At 46.1% G+C, this 14910-nt stretch overlaps 2 long non-coding RNA genes across 2 annotated transcripts; one reads left to right on the forward strand and one right to left on the reverse strand.

The window, feature by feature from the left end:
- Window positions 1–7059: 7059 nt before the first annotated feature.
- Window positions 7060–12133, reverse strand: LOC116661647. The gene is made up of 3 exons (XR_004317595.1): window positions 11132–12133; window positions 9173–9275; window positions 7060–8387 (listed from the first exon to the last, which is right to left on the reverse strand). It is a non-coding gene; the product is annotated as an uncharacterized LOC116661647 (long non-coding RNA).
- On the forward strand, window positions 10774–13719 carry LOC116661625. The gene is made up of 3 exons (XR_004317583.1): window positions 10774–11162; window positions 12456–12542; window positions 13532–13719. It is a non-coding gene; the product is annotated as an uncharacterized LOC116661625 (long non-coding RNA).
- The last annotated feature ends 1191 nt before the right edge of the window (window positions 13720–14910 follow it).

Raw genomic sequence — 14910 nt, forward strand, 5'->3', positions numbered from 1 at the left:
GAAGACACCTTGGACATTTGCTCCCAAGCGTGCCACCCCACCCCCACCCCACCTGGCAGACTGCCCCGCCCAAAACTGAGGGCTTAGGAGGGGGCCTTGCACCAACGGGCAACTCCAAGGCCTAATAATAACTCACCACGGCTGCTGGACTATTTTGTGTTTATTGTTGGCCCCGAGCACCACCTACACCAATTTGGTATCACTGTTTCCATAAACAAATACTAGTCTTCAAGTAGGAGCTGAAAACCCCACAAAAGGCAGCTGAATGAGGCAAACCAGTTCCTTAAACAATGGCGACGATGGTGTGGGGTGGCCACAAGCCCGTGTACTTATGTTCTAGATGACTTCTGTATCTCAGCCACGGCTCCCCTGCTAACGAGGAATGAGGAAGTCTGGCGACTATGAAAACAATACACCACAGCCTCACATATCCTAGGGGAACCTATATTTATACACAGAGACATGACTCTTGCATTAAAAGTTAAGACGTATTAATGCGGTCCTGCATCTGGGGCATGTGTTACTCCTCAACATTTCAAAGAAAGCATTTGGACTGAAGTTCTCTACAGAACTTAGAATAGACCCTGGAGTCCTGCTCTCAGTCACTGTCTGTAGCCCTCATTTGGCACCCAGAATAGGTTCTTCTGCTGGCTGCCTAAATTTTTATGTTCAGGTGTTGAATATAAGCTCCTTAAGGCAGGGGCTCTGTTTTATAACAGAGACTTTGATTCCCCAGAATCCAGCACAAGGTCTTACACACAGAAGTAGGGGTTTATGTTTCCTGATGAACAGGATGACGTAAGACCGCCAGGGAGAGATAAGAATCCACGTGACAGTTAATATTGGAATACATTTAAGAGCATCTTGTTCCTGGACGTCCTAAAAGGACATTAACTCATTCCCACCTTCACATCTCAAAGCGTGGTCCATGGATCAGCAGCGTGACATCATCTGGAGCTCGTGAGAAACGCAGAGTCTCAGGCTCCAGCTCAGACCTCTGGAGCTGGAACCTGCATTTTAACAAGATTCCTGGGCCACTCATATGCATAATAAAGCCTGAGAAGCCCTGGTTGGTCTACGCTACCTTCATGTGGATGGCTGAGAGCTGTGTTCAAGGAAGACTGTATGTGAGAGTGTGTGTGTGTGAGGGAGAGAGGAGCCAATCGTAACATTTTCTGAGTGCTCAAAAAGAGCCTCAGAGGTAGGTCCTGTCATTATTCTACTTTACTAGCTAGCAAGTTGTGGCAATAGAATCAAATCTACAGAGTGCTAATTCGAAAAGATACAACCCCCCATGTTCATAGTAGCACTATTTACAATTGCCGAGACATGGAAACAACCTAAGTGTCCATTGACAGATGACTGGATAAAGAAGTCGTGGTATCTATACAATGGAATATTACTCAGCCATTAATTCGATGAAATAATGCCATTTGCAGCAACAGAGATGGACCTAGAGATCGTCATACTAAGTTAAGTAAGCCAGAAAGAGAAAGAAAAATACTATAACACTCATATGTGGAATCTAAAAAAATTGACACAAATGAAATTCTTTACAAAACAGAAACAAACTCATAATCATAGAAAACAAACTTATGGTTACTGGAGGGAAAGGAGGCAGGAAGGAATAAATTAGAAGTTCAAGATTTGCAGATACTAACTACTATATATAAAATAGATAAACAATAAGGTCCTACTGTATAGCCCAGGGAACTATCTCCAATATCTTGTAATAGCCTATAGTGAAAAACAATATGAAAAGGAATATATATAACTGAAACACTATGCTGTACACCAGAAATTAACACAACATTGTAAACTGATTATACTTCAATTAAAAAAAAAACCTACAGAGTGCATGCTCATAAGCTATTATGTTATGTATACTGGTTGCTGTGGAAAACCTGTGGAGTTCACTATTTCAGTAACACCCTGGAAGAATCCCAACACACTCAGATAGCAGCTTTCTCTCACAGCGCGTATATACACTGACAGGACTTTGGGCAGCCTATATTTTTTACCCTTTAAAACATGTTACATGAGTAAAAAGTGCTTACTGCAGAACAATGAGAAAATACAGATAAGGACAAAGAAAGTTAGCACCCAATGACGACAACACAGTTAACAGTTTAATAAATATCCTTCCATGTATCATTCAAGGAATGCATATGAGGGTCTGTATGCATATGTACATGTTCATACACATTTTAACAAAAAAGGAACCAAGCCATATTTTGTGACTTTCTGTTTGAAAATATCTGTTGAACTGTAGCTTTTTCCAGCTCTCACCCTCTTTTCTTCTCTGCACCTGTGTTAATTCCCACCCATCCTTGAAGGATTCACTCAACGTCCATCTCCACCAAGAAGCTTCCCCTGATCACCCAGCCCATGGGTTGCCCATGACAGCTGACACTGCCAGCCTGGCCATCTCCGCCTGTCTGTCGGCATAACCCACATTCCCAGGTCACGCCAGCTCAGAACAGGATTTGAACGATATTTTCAGAACACAGGGCTTGGCCTCCAGCTCCTACTCAGGGAAGTGCTTCATCCACAGCAAGCTCCTTCCTCTGGGCTCAACGGCTCTCTTGAATATCTCAGGCCCCTTCTGTCCTCTGCCCTGACCCAGCGTGTCTGCCCACCCCATGCCGGCTGCTCCCTGTCTACTATGTTAACCTACCTTCTCCTGGCCACAGCCGACACTCTGCTGGCTGGGTTGAACTAGAATTAACTAGTGCAATTCCCCATAATCTACTGTTTTTTACCTACCTTAATGGCAGCTTCTTGAGGTCCACCCTGATACTCCCTCTCTTGCATTGGATGGGACCAGTCCTCTGTTTAGTTCTGACAGCTGTGTCTATTACCTGGAGCAAAGACTCTTCCCACCTGCCTTACATTTCCTCATTAGGGCACAACGCAAAACAAGCTCTCTCTCAGGTTCCCTCAAGCTTATGGTGAACCAGATATTTCTTTGAACCAGGTTTTCCTTCAGGTGATAGCACCTTCTCCTGGAGAGGCTACCCCAGTGCCCTTGGTGGGGGCTGGACCAAAAGACAGTCTGAGTGACAAGCTCTGGGCGGTGCTCAGAATGGTCCCTCTTCACTGACTGCTCACCTGTGCCCCTGGCCTGACTTGGCCCCCAGAGGGGGCCCCATCCTTGTCTGGTCACTGCCTGGGAGTATAACGGTGCCAGTGCCTCCCTAGTGGTTGGCGTTACCATCTCACCAATGCTGCCTCCTGGCCTCACTCGCACCCAGACACCCCAAATTTCTCACTGGGTGTCAGCACGCACCCTTGCTCAGGAGGTTTTGTTATAATTAGCCGCCTCTTTCTCCCTGCTTGCTGGGTAGCACGTGTAGGGTAATACTAGTGGGCTCAGTTGGGTTTTGAATTCTGGCTCCAACACTTGCTGGCTTGCATCAGCTTCCTTTGGTGTCTCACAGTCTCATTTTTCTCACCTGTTACATGGAGATGAGTGCCTGCTTCACTAGGCAGTTTCGAGAGTTAAACAGAATCACTCCCAAGAAACACTTAGAGCAGCGCCTGAAATACAGTAAGCGCTTAAAATCTAGCTTGAAGGCACTGACAACATCTCTCTCCTCTTAGCACTTTGATGCGTGCCTGAATACATACTTGGTGAGTGATTGATGCTACCTATCACAAAACAGAGGGAGCATGTCTGTGTCAATTACAAGGAAAGTAGACTATAGTGAGGGAGGGTGGGGAGCGAAGGCGTGGAGGAGCCTGTGTCATAGGGACACTGCGCCCGGTCTTCTAGCTCCTGGTCGCATCCGTCGCCCCAAACCCCTCATTCCTGAGTACATTTCTGTCCAGCACCTACATACACTCAGGAGACTACAGGGGCTTCTGGAAGCCTCAGGCCAGAGAAGTGTGAATTTCAGAACCTTGGGAAAAAAGTGTCCTCGCTCCTTAAAAAAGTCACATTAAGTCCCAAGAACTGGGAACCAATTGCCGAGACATTCTAAATGTCAGGATCTGACGGCTTCAAAAGTAGATTATTCAGTTCCAAACATATACAAAGACCCCACATTGATGTATAACTTCCGAAGATCTGCACAAATGAAATGCCACAGAACAAGAGGAGCTCTGCCGGGAGAAATGCTCCAAACTGTCAGCACTAGGCGGACTGGGAACAGGCTGGGACGCTTGGGACACCCGTGTTACCATTCAGGCCTCTCTGGCACTTTCAAGCCCTCTCCATTGAAATCCACCCCGAAATGTCCCAGCCCCCTGCAGCTTCACTTCCATCTTGGCTCTCATTTCTATGTGCCACCATGGTTTTCACATTTAATTTTATAATAATACATATTAAGTTTATATTTAGTTCTGTTTTCAGACGTGGGTAACCAACACTTTGGTGAATGATAATTGCTTATAGAAATATAAACGCGTGAGCAAACGCGAGGTGGGCACACTGCGTGGGCACAGAGTGGGTCTGGCCTGTTGGCAACCTCTTTAATCACTCCAACCTTCAGTGAGGACTTTTCCTAATGATGTAATAAGACTTGGAAACTTCTGCTAAGTGCGGATGCAGCGGGCATGCATTTTTGCAGGACCAGCTACATAATTCACACATGAGGGCAAAAATGACAATGTGGGGCTCCTTGTTCAGAAATTGAGAGTTTCAAGATGATGACAGCAGAACATTAAATCAAGTGCAGGGCTCTTCTAAGCATGAGGCTCTGGGTGACTGCACGAGCCACATGACCACATTGTCCATCAGCCCTGCGCTTCAGGCGACAATATCAAATTCAAGGAATATCACATTCCTCTGTTTCTCCAAAATAAAATTTAGACTCCACCTACACTGTTGGTGGGAGTGCAAATTGGTGAAGCCACTATGAAAAACTGTATGGCAGCTCCTTTAAAAATTAAAAATAGAGTTATCATATGATCCAGCAATCCCACTCCTAGGCACATATCCAGAAAAGATGAAAATTCTAATTTGAAAAGACACATCACCCCAATGTTCATAGCAGCACTATTTCCAATAGCCAAGACATGGAAGCAACCCAGATGCCCATCAATAGACAATTGGTTTAAGAAGATATGATACATATATAATATTGCTCAGCCATTAAAAAAGAACGAACTATTGCCATTGGCAGCAATGTGGATGGACCTAGAGATTATCATACTAAGTGAAGTTAAGTCAGACAGAGAAAGACAAATACTATATGGTTATCACTTATATGTGGAATCTGAAAAATAATACAAATGAATCTATATACAAAACAGAAACAGACTCACAGACACAGGAAACAAACTTAGGGTTCCCAAAGGGGAGAGAAGGCAGGGTGAACAAATTAGGAGCATGAGATTAAAAGATACAACTACACATAAAATAGATAAGCAACAAGGACTTAATGTATGACACAGGGAACTATATTCAATATCTTGTAATAATCTATAATGGAAAATAACCTGAAAAAAATATATATACCTGAATCATGTTGCTGTACACCTGAAACTAACACAATATTATAAATCAACTATAGTTCAATTTAAAAAATTTAGCCTCCAAAAAATGAGGGCGCTATAGGAAACCTGGGTTTATGTGGCACTAAACAATGGCAGGGGATGAGAAGGAGGCTACGCCCTTGGGTGCTGGCAGTGCCTCCTTTCCCGTTGCTCCTTGGGCTACAGGAAGCCACAGCTGACCCCAGTCCTCACAGTCTTCTGGGCCCTCTTGAAGCTAGAGAGACCCTCACAGCTCACCTCCGTACTGGCCACAGACTTGGCATCTACTAGCTACCAAATCTCTGCCTCTTCATGTTCCCTGACCCTCCCTTCCCCTCTCCAGGTCTGGGAGAAGGGAAAGCAGATGCCTACCTCAGGGGGGGCAGATTTTTTATATTCTCACCATGATTCACCAAGATTGTGGGGAGGCCTGGGCCTTGCACCTTCTGGGTCTTCAAATCCCCATCACCCTTGGCATCCACAGAGGATGTGGGGGAGCCCAGCGGAAGATGGGTAACAGGTGAGTAGATGGAGTAAATGAAGTGGAGTAAGCGACAACCTTACGGAATGCTGACTCCATTGCCCCCTGTTGCTGAGACCTTAATTTCCCCATCTGTGCAATGGGCAGCAGCACCTGCCTCCCAGAATGGCTGGGACAAGAAAATCAGATGGAGTGTAGATTAAATCCTTCCCCATTGTTAGTTCTCACTTCTCTCTTCCTTTCCTCTCATCTTTTAACCTCAAAGCAACCCCAGGCCAAAGGGAAGGAGATCAAAGGAGCTCTGTCAATTTGGAAAATTACCTCAAGGTGTTCATAACAGACTGTGGAGAGAAGAGGCAGGCAATAAACCAGGATAGCCATTTTCCATTCATGTAACGTCACACACATTCATTTCCATCAGAAGCATTTGGGAGAATATTCAAAAAAAATTAATGGTGGTTTTCTTTGGATAGTAGGATTTCAGGTATTTTTACCTTGTTCTTCGTACCTTTATGAATTGTTTTATGTATTTATTTATTACAAATGAATATGTCTCAGAAAAAACACTTACAAAGGTCATAAAACACAGCCATCTGGGATGAGAGTAGTTGGTTTAGAAGATCTCTAGAGGTGAAATGCAACATTGTGTTAGGACACAGGGCAAAATTATGAGGATCAAATGTAAGCTTGAAAAATAGCTGCCCTCAGTATAAACTGGTCCAGCCTCTTCAAGAATCATTTGGCAATATCAAGCAGAACTGAAAATGCATATTGCCAACAATTCTGTTTTTTGTCACACTCCCTGGAGAAACACACACATCTGAGCACAGAGAGGCGTGAAAGATACCAACTGCAGCATCGTAAATAATAATGAAAATCTGGAAACGATGCCAATGGCCATCAGCTGAGTCTGTTCGGTCTGCTATAATAGAAATACCTGAAATGGGGTGGCTTATAAACAACAAACATGTATTTCTCACAGTCTGGAGGCGGGGAAGTCCAAGATCATGGCACCTGCTTATCTGGTATCTGCTGGGAGCAGATGATTCACATTCTCTGGCCAGAACTAGTCACAAGTCCCTGCTCACTGCAAGGGGTTCTTTTAAATGAAAATAGAGCTAAATGTATCTTTATGTTGCTACTATTCTTCAAAAGTGGTCCTATGTAGCTTTGTCTAAACATGAGAAATGAGATTCATGGCATGTTTTCAATCAGTTTTTAAAAATGGGTTAAAGGATCTTGTAATAAGTCCTGGGTCTGTTTAGTAAGCTCATTGTTATGCAAAGAAATTACATTCAGAAGCAGGAAACGACTTTATTTGCTTAAGAAATCAGTTCACTATCCCAGACAGTGGCAATGGGCATTTCTGAAACTCCTAGGGACCTGGACCCCTGGGGGAAATAGGCATCTGACTCCACCCTTCCTTCTTCCACATAAGCTTACTTCTGTGTTTATTCCTGCTGTTCTCACAGAGTAAAGTCCATCCCAGCCTGTACATTGCCCCACTTCAGCCTCCACCCAACGTTAAAGATTTCATTTCTGGCTTTGTTTTTTATTATTAATTTTCATATTAACCATAGTTGAACAAATGTTGTTACTAAAACATTTTGCATGTATCTGCAAGGCAGCTTGCCCTGGAGTTGCTGAAATCACTTTTCTGTTTAAAGAACCCACATCTCACATTATGGTGCCATGTTATGGGCAGAGCACACAGCTGGCAAAAGCAGTGCTCCCCTGAATCTGAACACCCTTCAGGTAACAGTGCCAGGAGAGCAGAGGACCCTGCCTGCAGTGTTTGTCTGTTAAGGAACTATCAGGACACTCTTAATGGAAAGAAACGCAGTTGAGATGCCTTATGGGGAAAGTCTCCCTGCCTCCTGCCAGAGGATGAACCAACACTGAGCTTGTGGTCTTCACCCTTCAGACCCCAGGAATTCTGATTCTGTCTGTGGAGCCACCATTGCTCAGTCACCGTCCTGCAAAACCAGAGCTCCTCTTTCTATCTCTCTCCCCCGGTCCCTCGGGCTGCATAATCCTTCCTTCTTGGAATCTGCCCTTCCCTGGCCCTCGTCCAGCCTCTCCTTCTTGCATCTGCCCCTCTGTAATTGTTTCTTGGCCAGTCTGCCAGCCTCCAGTTTCTTGCACACCAAGTCCTCTGCCCTTTGCCTTACTGGGACTCCAGGGACTTCCCTCAAAGCTGCAGCAGCTCCCCCTACAGGACCGAGGAGGAAATTCAGTGGGGGTCCATGGCCTCCAATCCCCTCCAAACCCACACCTCCATTTCCCTCACTTACCCTCTGCAAGGACCTTCAGCCACACCGTGACAGGGTCTATCCCTGGGTGGAGGGTAGGGAGGGTAGGCAGGAGAACCATTTGGCTTAAACTCCATTTTCATTTATGAGCCTCAAGTTTAGACTTCTGAGGTAATCTGCAAAGGAGGTCATGCACAGTCTCCAACAAACTGACATGTTCCTATGCAACTTTATCTTGGGTCCTGTTACTGGACCACACCATGTGGAGAACTGTAAATTAATGTATTTTTTAAAATAAATTCTGTAATTTTTGTAATTGTAATCATAATTGTTTCTATAATTGTAAAGCATAATTATCTAGCATTATGTTTTATGTTAAAATATTTAATTGTTCGATGTAAGCATATTATAAAATGACCACAAAGGTTATCACTCTCTTAAGCATTTCTTTTTTGTATCCTTTTCTTTCTTCCTTCCTTTTTCTGGGGCAGGTGGGGTTGGGATTCATTTCTTAGCATACAGAATCTCTTTTTTTTTTCCCCTTTAATGGCCTGACTTTCCTTGTCTCTGCCCTAGCCTTCTTCCCTCCTCCCCTAAATACCCACCAAGCCTCCCTGCCCAGAACTCTCTCCTTCCTGCCGAGCTCAGGCCAGGCTCCTGCCAGGCTGGGCCTCACCTCCCACCTCTTGGCACTCCTACAGCTCACGATGGTTGATGGTTCAGCTCACTGAGCTGTGGCGTATGGTGCCAGCCCTCGTCTGGGCTTGGCATAAACCACCTTGAACTTCATATTGTCTTTCTTCCTGTGCAGTCTTGTCTTTCCAGCTAAACTGGAAGCAGGGGCTGCATCCCACCCTCACTTCTTGTATCTACAGCTCCCCTCAACGTGCCCTGAAACACTGTCCACCCCATAGTAAGTGCCCCATAAACCCTTCCTCAGGCTGCTGAGGGTCCAGCTTACCTTGCTTGTTTGCAGACTCGTCTTAGGGAATATTCTGTAGGATGGGCATTCTTAAACAGAGGGCCTTGGGCAGGCTTCAAGGGGCTCCACGAACCCTGCAAAACTGTGCAAAATCTGTGTATGTGCTGTTTTTCACTGAGAGGGTTTATAGCTTTAACAGAGTCTTAAAAGGGCCTGTGACCTAAAAAACTTGGTGAACTCCTGCCTTGAGGTGCTTGGGTATCAGCACAGAAATGAACAAAAGAACTCAGTCATCTCGTCCGCAAACTGGGAGTAATGATGGGGGTCTGTGTGGCAGGGTCCTCAGGAAACAGCAATTATTAGCCTCCCTGACCTAGTTCCAGAAATGCCTGGCAGGAAGGAGTCCCCTACCCCCAAGCTGTAGCTCAGGGGTTCCCAAACTTGGGTAGCCAGCAGAACCACCTGAGGAGCTTTAAAAATGCAGATTCCACATATGCCTGTCAGTATCTACAAGTTTTGAACTCCCAGTCTGTCCCTTCCCACCCTCCTCCCCCCTGGCAACCACAAGTTTGTATTCTATGTCTAGGAGTCTGTTTCTGTTTTGTATTTATGTTCATTTGTCTCTTTCTTTCTTTCTTTTTTACTGTATAGCACAGGGAAATATATACAAGATCTTGTGGTAGCTCACAGTGAAAAAGAATGTGACAATGAATATATGTATGTTCATGTATAACTGAAAAATTGTGCTCTACACTGGAAATTGACACAACATTGTAAACTAACTATAACTCAATAAAAATAAAGATAAAAAATAAAAATGCAGATTCTTGCCCTCCATTCCAAGACGCAAGCAAGCCTGGTCTACGGGGAGGAGCAGGAATCCTGCATCTTTATCAAGCCTCCTCCTGGTGCTTCTGAGCAAGGATCGGCCAGGTCTGGGGGTCATCGCTCCTCTGTGCCCCCCAGCCTTGTACCCCAGCCTCCACAAGGAATTCCTGCCCCCGCCTGGCCTCATTCTGGGAAGTACACGTGTTTAAGGAAACTGCCCAAGCCTCTGAGGGAACAGCGGGCTGCAAAATTCTTTCAGAACAAGGAATTAAGTATCTTTATAATTATATCCAGGCCTATGTTTAGGCCATGGCTCATATGGCCTCTTGAACTTCAAATAAATACCTATTTTGTTCCTTGTTTAAACAGGTGTAACCATATCGGTGGATGCTAGATTTATCCAGGCAGGAAGGCAGCTCCCACAGCTGTCAGAAAGCATGCTGCCCCTTCATTCCTCACAGGAGGGAAAGCTAATTATACTGTCATAGAGCGAAATAAATGTACAATGTCTACCCCTGGGCTCACTGAACCACTCAGGGCTGCTCTCTGGTAGTACTCAGGGCCAGCTCGGTTGGCACAAGCTTGGATATGTTAGATGCCACTGCAGTGGGGCGATTCTGGGCTGGTGAGGTCTGCTGTCCCCAAAAAGCCTACACTCTCACACAAACACACCCACCCACATTCATGCACACATGCCCTCATGCCCGTCCTCACACGATGCACACACTCCCGTACACAAATGCACAACTCTCACGTTCTCACAAGCTCTTACACACACGCAGGCACGCACACACTTAACGTATGTACACACACCCTCTCCCTCGCTCCCTCACACACAAGCACAGACACACCCCTCTGATGTCAGACTGCTCCCACCCAAGCAGGAAGAGTTTACTCCCGTGGATTTCAGACTCCTAGTTCTTTGTTCAAAGGCCAGGGACTTTCCTGGTTTTAGCACTTAACATCTCACATATCAGGAACACCCCTCTCCTCTAAAGTCCTGGGCAAAGTGGGATGGCTGGTCACCCTAAGGGTCACCTTCTGCTTTCTCAGCCATGCAGGGTCCTGTGAATGAGATTCCACCTGCTCTTCTGAGAGGGGCACAGGAGTGCTCTGAAGCCCCGGTGCTTACTGACTTGGCAGAGCTGACATGCCCAGACAAGCACTCACCGTGGCGGCAGGAGGCGTCCACACAGCTCAGGTAAAGGATATAACCTGTCCGGTTAGAGGGCCTGCAGTGCCCCTGACTGCACACCAGAATCACCGGGGAGACTCTGACCTGCACGTTGAAGCCCAGGCCTGGCCATACTGAACGTGGTTTACTTGGCTGGGGTGGGGCCCAATGTTAACAGGTTTTTCTAGTTTCTGACGTGGTTTGAACTAGCAGCCAGAATGGAGAATCACTGATTCTGGGCAAAGGGTACGACAGCCAGGTGCCATCCTTACTCCTCCCAAGGGTGTGGGGCTATGAGTAGCTGGGATAGGGCGGAGGTCCTGCCAGGATAGAGAAGCCCTGAATTGCCCGCTCCTGTGCTATGAAATGCACACATTATCCTATAAACTGACACCCAGACGAGTGCATTAACAGAACCTAACACCCAGTGTCACATTAAGACTTCCCACTAGCCAAAGGCTCAACCTCAACCTTATTTGCTTTGCAAGCAGCAGTTTGGACTGTGGCCTGCCACCCACCATGGCAGAAAAAGGCATTTCTCTGACTGTATGAGAGTATTCCTGTAGCTGGAACAGGATGCGGTTGAAAAAGAGTGGCTTGTAAACTCCGCTTCAAGAAGGGGCATAAAGATGGGTTGGAGGAAATAGCAAGGAATTAGCTGAAGCAGCGTGTGTATCCCTGTAGGCTCTCCACCTATCGGCCACTGATGTGCGGCCTTGGGGCTGTCACTGTCCTATGCTGAGCCTCAGTTTCCTTCTCTGTAATAAGTGCGTAACAGTACTCACTGCGAAAGGTTCTTGCTGGTCTATCAGTGACTAGCACAGGCCTTGGCTTGGTGTCAGCAGTGAATAAATGACAAACGGAAACAACTGGAGAAAAAAAAAGTGAATGGGGATGCTGTTTCATTCTTCATGTTGTACCAGAGTGTTCCCGTTAAATCCAAAAGAAGGTATTCTTTTCTCAAGTCACACACACAACTAAGTAAATGGAGAGTACTGATGCTGCTGTAACAAATTACCACAAACTTAGTGGCTTGAAATAATGCAAATTTATAATCTTACAGTTCTAGAAGTCAGAAGTCTGAAATGGGGTTCACTGGACTAAAATTCAGATGTGGGCAGGGCTGCTCCTTCTGGAGGCTCTAGTGGAGGATCTGTTCCCTTGTCTTTTCCATCTTCTAGAGGCTTCCGGCATTCTGTGGCTCTTGGCCTCTTCCTCCATCTTCAAAGCCAGCACTTTAGCATCTTCAAATCTCCCTCCGACTCTGACTCTGACTCTTCAGCCTGCCTCTTTCACTTATGATTACCGTTGTGATTCCAGTGGGCCCATCCAGACAACTCAGGACAATGTCTCCATCGCAAGATCTTTAACTCTATCGCATCTGCAAAGTCCCGTTTGCTATGTAAGGTAAGAGTCACATGGGTTCTGGGGCTTAGGATGTGGACATTTTGGGGAGGCTATTATTCCGCTTACTATATGGGGAGAGCTCTGTCAATTTAAAATTTTTTAACTTCTCTAGGTTTTTCTCCAACCTTTGATAACTGCTCTTGGTTACCTGGTAGCAAATGCTGGCAGAAAGCTAAAACAATTGCTGAACAAATTAAATTAGCATGGCCAGAATATTCAGAAACTGCCAATCAGGGACTTCAATTTAGTTCCTCTTGTGTGTGTGTGTGTGTGTGTCTGTGTGTGTGTGTGTGTGTGTGTGAACCTGTTTATGGTAGTTGTGACTTCAAAGTACAGCACATGCCAAAGCAGGGTCAGTTCTTGCTGAATCTGAGGGGACTAATCGGTGACATGGTGTCCTGCAGAGATGACTGCGACTTTGCAGGCACTCTAACCTCTGACAAGTCTGAGGATTGCCCCTGCCAGACTTGGAACTTGACAAGACCACACCTCCCCTGAATTGGGGACCACTGGCAAGCCCAGCCAGGAAGGAAAGACTTGAATTGAATGTGCCGTGAGCTCTTCTTATGTTCTTCAAATGAGCTGAGAACTCAAATCTGGAGTTTGGATAGGAAACTGAAACTCAGTGGGAGGTCTGCGAGGGTGGAGGATAGGGGTGCTTCCAGGCTTTCAAAACACAGAAGAGGTGGTTTTCAGTGGTGCTGGCTGGCTGGGGGAGAGAGGGGGGAGAGAACGGGTGAATACAAAGTAGGAAGGCTTCTGGAAGGGTGGGGCCCAGGGCTGAAGCCTGGGGTTGCTGCCTGAGAGCAGACAGTGACAGGTGATAGCTCTGAACTTCCCTGCACGGCACTCAGGGAAATCCTGGGACCGCCAAGGGGCACAGGGAGGAACCTCGACCCTGGACTGGAAAATGCTTTTCTCAGCCTCTCAGGTAGGGAGGTGCACGAAAGCAGAAGTCCAGCTAAGCCAGAAACCCCCTTTCCCCACAGAAGAGGACCAAGGAGCAGAGTGGTGGGAACCTCGTTCTTCTAATGCAGCAGCAGTGATGTGGGCGACAAGGAATCTGAAGGCGTGAGCCCAGCCAGAGGCAGAATTGGCCAAGTCTGCCAGGCTTTAATTATTTTAGGGTAAGAAATCTGTGCTTTGTAAACACGCCAGACGTCTATGCTTTTGCATATTTTGATTTCCTGTTTGTTTTACTTTTTGTTTATGGTGATGTTGTTTTAGTAAAACACTAAATAGGAAGAGGGTACCAGGGTCCCTGTCCTTGCCCGGAAAGGCCCCGCTGGAGAATCAAGGAATCCTGGTGCAGCCGAGGCCCCTGGTGAGGTGAAGCGTAGAAATGTGACAAATCTCAACCCCAGAAGTGGCTGCTCTTGAATCTCTCGGGGAGTCTTTAATTACCTTTTCCACACGTGGAGTGAGTGAGGGAAATGGTGATTTTAGTGACATGCTGGACAAGGGGACAGAAAGAGCAGGCATTGAAATGGATGACTTAGTCCTGCCCCATCCCACTCACATGGAAGGCTGGATGACAATGCTTTTTAAAGTAGCTTGACCGATAATGCGAAATGCCTCCTGGCTCACCAAAGGGCCGTGGCTGCCCATTTTCCCTTTACCCTCTCTAGCCCTTATACAAACACCAAAATAAATAGAAGGCTACAGTCTTCCCAAAAGAACAGCCTGACATCAATTAACACTAACCTCTGTCAAGTGGCAATCCTCAAAGATGCTCCAAGATGTTTTCAACACGAGGATTTTGATGTGCTCTCTAAATGCATATTCTCATGGCCATTTTCCTGACAAGACAACCTGGCTCAAGATGGTAAATGGGGACACTGGTTAAGTGATCCTGCAAGCAAGGAATAAATCTGTGCACAGAATAAGGTCCAAGGGCCTAGTCCATTAGACAATCAAAATCTCTCAGTCAAGTGTGTAGCAAATGGGTGTCCCAGGACTGGCAACTGACTGATATGTTCCAGAACTCACATTCCAAGCTATTGTCCAGAGGACATCTCCACTGTTCACATTTGAGGCGGGGGAGGGGAGTGGCAGCAGAGAGAAGGGGCGGGTAATTTATTCAGGAGCTGGAAGCTGAGAAACAGATTTGGTAAGCAAATACTTCAAAGCCCACTAGAGAACTCCCATAAAACACAGACCCTCTGCAGCAACCAGGGAGTGATTTAAATCCACTTGGAATTTCTAGGGGGAAGGAGTAAGACTTATCAACTCTGTTCAGAGCCTCATGAATAATTTCACCTGACACGAGACACTGAACCAGCAGAGATCTGGGATGTACAAAGGAAAATAGGTTTCCAACTAATTTTTGTTACTCAAGTCTTATTCCTAAGTGGGGAAGCGGGGTGGG

The sequence above is a fragment of the Camelus ferus genome, chromosome 3, assembly GCF_009834535.1.
Source record: "Camelus ferus isolate YT-003-E chromosome 3, BCGSAC_Cfer_1.0, whole genome shotgun sequence".
Lineage (NCBI taxonomy): Eukaryota > Metazoa > Chordata > Mammalia > Artiodactyla > Camelidae > Camelus > Camelus ferus.